This window comes from Micromys minutus (genome assembly GCF_963924665.1).
Source record: "Micromys minutus genome assembly, chromosome: X".
Classification (NCBI taxonomy): Eukaryota; Metazoa; Chordata; class Mammalia; order Rodentia; family Muridae; genus Micromys; species Micromys minutus.
The window spans coordinates 98,906,512-98,914,286 of record NC_137970.1 but is presented as its reverse complement, the minus strand read 5'-3'; positions in this window follow the sequence as shown (position 1 = coordinate 98,914,286).

The window sequence follows — 7,775 nt, the reverse complement described above, 5'->3', positions numbered from 1 at the left end:
CCCTCTAGTTAGTCTGGCTAGGGGTTTATCAATCTTGTTGATTTTCTCAAAGAACCAACTCTTGGTTTTGTTGATTTTTTTAATGGTTCTTTTTGTTTCTATTTGTTCTATTTCTGCCCTAATTTTGATTATTTCTTGCCGTCTACTCTTCTTGAGTATATCTGCTTTCTTTTGTTCTAGGGCTTTTAGCTGTGCTGTCAAGTTGCTGATGTATGCTCTCTCCAGTTTCTTTTTGGAAGCACTTAGGGCTATGAGTTTTCCTCTCAGTACTGCTTTCATTGCATCCCATAGGTTTGTGTATGTTGTGTTTTCGTTTTCGTTGAATTTTAGAAAATCCTTAATTTCTTTCTTTATTTCATCATTGACCCCGCTATCGTTTAATAGAGCATTGTTGAGTTTCCATATGTATGTGGGCTTTTTGTTGTCTTTGTTGTTGTTAAAGACCAGCCGTAGACCATGGTGATCTGAGAGGATGCATGGGAATATTTCAATCTTCTTATATCGATTGAGTCTCCTTCTGTGTCCAATTATGTGGTCAATTTTCGAGAAGGTGCCATGGGCTGCTGAGAAGAAGGTGTATTTTTTTTACTTTAGGATGATATGTTCTGTATATATCTATTAATTCTAGTTGGTTCAAAGACTCTGCTAGCTTTGCAGTGTCCTTGTTCAGTTTCTGTGTCCATTGGTGAGAGTGGAGTATTAAAGTCTCCCACTATTATTGTGTGGGGTGAAATGTATTTTTTGAGCTTTAGTAGGGTTTCTTTTCTGAATGTGGGTGCTTTTTTTATTTGGAGCATATATGTTAAGTATTGAAAGTTCCTCCTGACAGATTTCCCAGGTAATGAGCAAAAAGTGTCCTTCCTTTTTTTTTGATAATGTTTGTTTGGAAATTTACTTTATTTGATATTATAATAGCCACTCCAGCTTGCTTCTTGGGGCTGTTTTCTTGGAAGTTTTTTTCCCACCCTTTTACTCTGAGATAGTGTCTGTCTTTGTCTCTGAGATGAGTTTCCTGTATGCAGCAAAAGGCTGGATTTTGTTTATGTATCCAGTCTGATAGCCTATGTCTCTTTATTGGGGAGTTGAGTCCATTTATGTTAATAGATATCAAGGAATAGTTGTATCTGTTTCCTGCCATTATTGCTTTTGTGGGTTGAGTTGTGTCTGTGTCTTTTTCTTCTTTTCGTTTTCTTGTTTAGGAGTTTTCTTGTTTTTACTAGGCTGTATTTTCCCTCATTGTATTGGGTTTTCCACCTAAAATTCATTGTAGTGCTTGGTTTGTGGTCAGAAATTGTGTAAATTTTGATGTTTCTTGAAATATCTTCATCTCTCTATCTATGGTGATTGATAGTTTTGCTGGGTATAGCAGCTTTGGCTGGCACTTGTGCTCTCTTAGGGTGTGCATGAGCCTGTCCAGGCTCTTCTAGCTTTCATAGTCTCCTTTGAGAAATCAGGTATGATTCTGATTGGTCTGCCTTTATATGTTACCTGACTTTTTTCCCTTACTGCTTTTATTATTCTTTCTTTGCTTTGGGCACTTGGTGTTTTGACTATTATGTGTCAGGAGGTATTTCTTTTCTGGTCCAACCTATTTGGAGTTCTGAAGGCTTCTTTTATGCTCGTGGTCATCTCATTCTTGAGGGTAGGGAAGTTTTTTTCTATGATTTTGTTGAAGATATTTACTGTGCGTCTTACTTGATACTCTTCTCCCTCTTCTATTCCTATTATCCTTAGGTTCGGTCTTCTCATTGTGGCCTGGATTTCCTGGACATTTTGGGTTAGGAGCTTTTTGATTTTTGCATCTTCTCTGGATGTTTTGTCTATGTTTACAATTTTATCTTCTGCCCCCGAGATTCACTCTTCGATCTCTTGTAATCTATTGGAAATGCTTGCTTCTGTGACTTCTGATTTCTTTTTTAGGTGTTCTACCTCTAGGGTTATCTCTTTTAGTGATTTCTTTATTGTGTCAATTTCTGTTTTAAATTCCCTCTTCCATTCCTTCGTCTCTTTGGTTGTGTTTTCCACTAGTTCTTTGAGTTCTTTGAGTGTTTTTCTTGCTTCCTCTTTAAAAGCTTCTGAATCTTTTTGGTTTTCCTCCAGTTCTTGTTTAAGTATCTCTATCAGCATCTTGATGTATGATTTCAGGTCTGCATCTTATTTTTCTGGAGTGTTTTACATTCCTATATTTGCTGTTGTGGGAGAGCTGGGTTCTGGAGTTGCCAGGTTGTCTTGGTTTCCTTGGGATATACTCTTTCTCTTTCCTCTTGCCATTTTGTTGTCAGTGATATGTTCTTTCCTTTCCCTTGTATCTGGTCTGTGTCCCTGGGTCTTCACTGGTCTAGGTGGCAGATGAGTCGAGCCCTGTTCTATGCCTCAGAGTCGCAGGGTGGAAACAGAAGTTCCAAAGTTCTGTTCCTGGTTCCTGGATCAGGCAGGGCTGGGGGTGCGCTTACAGTGCACACTCCACTGAGATTCCTCTGCTCCCTGGCTGCCCAGGTCTCCTACTCACCAGTCTTTAAAGCTTTAAACGCTGCTGATCAGTGTGGTGGATGGGCTGCACCCTGTTCTGTGCACTAAAGTTGTCGCCGGGTGGAAACAGAAGTTCCAAAGTTCTGTTCCTGGTCCCTGGATTAGATACAGTCTTTAAAGCTTTAAACGCTGCTGATCTGTGTGGTGGATGGGCCTCGCCCTGTTCTGTGCACTGGCATTTTTTCTTAAGGTTTGATAGTATGCATTAATATCTTACTAGTTACAATGAGCATAAAGTACATGTAAAACAGGATGTAACCCAGAATTTGTCAAAGTTTTCTTTGTGTATAAGGATTGAGCATAATGGTTTTGTCCTTCTTTGAGATCATGGTAAAACTGTTTGTCTTTCTGCTGGCTCAGGTCTCCCAATGGCCATAGTCTACAAGACTCATTAACTATCACATTGGCAAGAACAATTTCTTTTGTGGTCACCTCAATGCAGAATTCAGTGTTCATATCAACCAGCATACAGTTCTGGGTCAACAGTTGAATGCTTTAAGCCACACTTAATTGTTTATCCTTACAGAAGCTAGGAAAATAGTAGTACTGAAAATAATGTGGGATGTGCAGGCTCAGCTCAAAAGGTTTCAGAGAACAATTATTGTTGTTGAGCTAGAAACCATTAATGTTAGATGTTAAAGAACATGGGTGCTTTTCTGTCCTTGTCCTAAGAATCTGACTGCAGCTAATTGACCCATTTTGAACTAATAATTTTTGAAAGAAATTATTAAAGACAACCTAATATTGTGTCGTATGGTTATTAGCAATCACTCATATCCAGATCTACAACAAAAATTACAATTGGGGGCAAAAAGAAATAAAACATATATGGTTTAAAGAGAAAATGTCCATAAGAAAATGTAATATTGTGATCAAGTATGGTGTTCAAAGAGATGATAAGTTTAAAGAAAGGCCTGATTCATAATGGAATAAATAGCAGCTACAAGTCAAGTAGTATGCAAATGAATTGCAAGGAGAGAGTGAGGTTCCAGTCTTAACAGGCAGGGTAATTTTGCAGCTTTTCATGCATCATACAGGCTTTATCAAGAAGGATGCAGGAGGAAAAGCTTGTAGAATCTTCTTCATAATTAAGAAAATCTATTGAGGTTTTATGTATAGAAGATCTGTGCCTGCATGGAGGCCATGAGACAATATCTTGTAAAGCTGTGAAAATTGAACCTGGACTGTGTTGAAGATCCCATGAGGACCTGAAGAGCCCTCTGAAATCAGAGAGTTATAGTATTTGATGTTAGACCTGCTGGATCTTGATGTTACATTGGGCTAGTATTTCACTATGTTCTATTTTCATTTTTTCATGGCAACTTATATTCTGAGCAATTGTATGTTGTAAGCATGTGATCTACTATTTTACTTTCATTTTACAGGGGATTGCAATTAGGAAATATTCTAATTGGGAGATCCCCTTAAGTCTCAGAAAATATTTTTGATTTTGAAATATTGAATAGTCTTGAGACATAAAGAATGTGGTACTTTTCCTTAAGTGTGAGTTCCTGCATGTACATATGTATGTATGTATGTATGCATGTATGTATGTATGTATGTATGTATGTATACCCTCCATGTGTATACCAGTACCTGTAAAAAATAGACAAGAAACAAGGATCACTTGGAGCAAAAGAACCAATGGTTGTGAGATAATTGATGTCGGTTCTGGCAATCAAAGCCACTTCTTCTAAAGCAGCAATCCAACCTCTGAGCTGAATTTCTTTCTTCTATAATTCCTTTCTTTTATTTCTTTATTATTATTATTTTACTCATTCATTTTAAATCCCACTCACTAACCTCCTTGTCGTCATTACTTCCCACATTTCTAACCCCATCCCACATCCCCACATTCCTTACTACCATCCCTTATCCCCTTCTTTTCCAAATGGGTGGAGGCTCCCCAAGATACCCCTACTCTCTCACATCATTTCTCTCTGAGAATAGGTGCATCCTCTTGCACTGAGAACAGAGAGCAGAACCCAGCTAGAACAAATACCAAATACTGGCAACAGCTTTTGGGATAGTCCCTGCTCCAGTTGTTCAGGGTCCAAAGGAAGACAAAGCTGCACATCTGTTCCATATTCAATGGTTTATTAGTATCATCTTTCAAATCAATTTACAGACACAAGCTGACCCTCTATTCTTCCGAACAATGGATTCAGTGTTTATTCCTACAGTGTTTCTTCCTACCTCTCCTTGCAAACCACAAAACCTTACAGCTGCTCAAGCTTCATACCCCGAAATTCAGAGAGCTGCATTTAAGGGAAATATTTTTCCAAGCAGGTAACACTTCTCTCCACGTAGTTTTGTATTCCTAAACTTGGAGTGCTCAATAATTATCCCGGATTTAAAGGAAATATCAAAATAATGCCGTTGAAGGAAGACAGAACAACATTTTGAGTGGAAAACAAATATTCATGATTCTCCCTGCCAGTATAGTATTGTCTCATTATCTGTTATTTCTTCACTATGTGATACTGGTTAGCAACTCTAGTCTAAGCACTTCTGTGGCCTGGTCTCACATAAAATGATTAGAGTAACTGGTTTTTTCCCAATCTCTGTGCAAAGTAGAACATCTAAGCATTCACTCAGTCAAGTACATTAGTAAGTAAATATTCACTACTAGTTATTATTCTGAACAGAGGAAAGTGTAAAAACCCATGCTAGTTTCAATAATTGTGTCATTATGATGCCTCATCATTTATTTTTATATGACCTGTAACTAACTGTTTAGAATATTATTGAAAATATTGTTACAGAAATGATTTTAATAACCATGTTTATTATGAAGACTTTTCAGTAATTTTGTTTCTTTTCTTACTCTCTTACTTTATTTTTAAAAAAGAGGGGTACATACACAGATTTTTAAAGGCCTTTTGGCATAACACTATATGAATATTTTTGTCAGTACTTAATTCTTTCAGAGTTTTGATAATATGCATTGAAATCCCACTAGTTACTATTAGCATAAGTATATGTAGGACAGAATATAACATGGAAACAGATTTCTTAGTGAGTATAGATTAAGGATAATGATCTCTAAATACCAAAAATTGCCACAAGGCTATATATTCTTAGTTCTAGGGTGGTTAATGTTTTAAGGTCCAGGTGTACCACACTCTGAAAGGGTGATATATATTTATTTTTCCTAAGAAAAACTGAGGCTTTCATTTTTGGCCTTTGTTTTTCTTGAGCTTCATATGGCCTGTGAGTTGTTTCTGGAGTGTTCAGAGCTTTCTGTGGTTAGTATCCAATTATAAGTGACTGCATATTATGTCTGTTCATTTGTGACTAGGTTACCTCTCTCAGGATGATAGTCTCTAGATGCATCCATTTTCTTAAGAATTTCATAATGTCATTGTTTCTGATAGCTGAATAGTATTCCATTGTGTAAATATACCACAATTTCTGTATCCATTTATCTACTGAAGGACATCTGGGTTCTTTCCAGCTTCGGATTATTATAAATAGGGATGCTATGAACATTATGGTGCATGTTTCTTTGTTGTATGTTGGAGCGTCTCTGGGGTAAATGCCCAGAAGTGGAATAACTGGGTCTCCTGGTAGAACTATGTCCAATTTTCTGAAGAACACATTATTTTTGAAGATATTTGAACAGATTATATTTCTTGTAATATTAAGGTGTATTAGAGTTAAAATACATAAAAACAAACTTGGTCAAGTTTCTCAGTTTACATATGAGACAGAGATACAGAGAAATTTCACAAGTTGCCTATGATCTTGCATTAAAGCAATTTTGTTTCTTATATTCTATTTTAATTTTTTAAAAATTTTCTTTGAAATAGCTATAACGGGAATACTATTGCTCAGCTAAATTAAAACTGATATATAATATTAAGTTATTCTCCTCATGATTATAGCTGTACTATGGTTTTGAATATATATATATATATATATATATATATATATACATATGTGTGTGTGTATGTGTGTGTGTGTGTTTCCTTGTTACTAATAACATCCCAATCATAAATGTGTGGTTTTGTGCTTGTTTACAAAAATTTGTCACCAAGATGACGTTTTACTTTACAGTGAGCTTTGGCAAAGCTATAGAACCCAAAGAAACAATATTTTGGTACGCAAACAATAGTATTCTGAGATTTCACTATTACACTAATAAAAACTACTTGGTTTATGTTAATTTGTGTTTGACTTGAACAAAAGATCACTGCTTTAAAATTCAAGAATAGAAATGTAGTTATCAGTGTCTTACATAAGTCTAAATATTGGTTCACACAGAAAGATTATAATCTACTGAAAGATCATCCATAAATTACATTTATTAAATTTAAATGGTACTATGCATGTATTTCATGATAGAATTATGAGGTAATATTTTGTTCTTCTATTTGTCTTACGCATCAAAGAATAGGAACCAATGATAATTTTACTGAAAGTTTTATGTATAGTCAGGATTTATTTGTAGCACTCAAGTGATAAAATGGATTTAGCCTATTATCATAAAGAAACCAATTATTAAAAGCAATTAAGTGCTTATTTGATAGTTCATTAATGAACTATTAATGCTTCTAACAAAATAACCAAGTAAAATACTAACATGCACAAAGATGGATGTTGGAATTGAGCTAAAAACTTGATATAATTCATTTAATAAAGAAATTTTACTTTTTGGGATTTTAAACAATACATTTGCAAATCCTATATTACTTTTGTAGGATAAGTTATCTAGCTTATTAGTGCAATGAGAAGTTAAAATAGGTCATATGAAACTATATCAATACTCTTGAACCCTTGTTAACATGGTTCATTTATTTATTTTATTGCCCTGAATAACAATAATAAAGTTCAGATAAAACTAAGCGATATATGTGTTAACAATACTTCTGTTCTTTTTTTTACATATGTATTCAAAACATTTTTCAAAACACAATTGAAAATAAATCTCATATAATAAAAAGCACCAATAGTCTTATCAACCTTTTCTACCTTCAATTCAGGCTTCTCATTTTATAGAGATTAAGTGAATCCCAGAGATTGGAGAGGTTACCTGCTGTAAAACACTTCAATATTCATTATATAGCTGCCAAATGCTCAAAAACTCTCAGCTGTAACATCTCAAATAAGAGGGTTCACAACCTCCCTTCCATTCATTACCTGATAATTCTATATTCTTTAGAAATTTGTATGCATATTGTATTTCATAAGTGATGTAGTCCTGAAACAAGGGAAATGAAATTGGAATATTAACTGCCACTTTC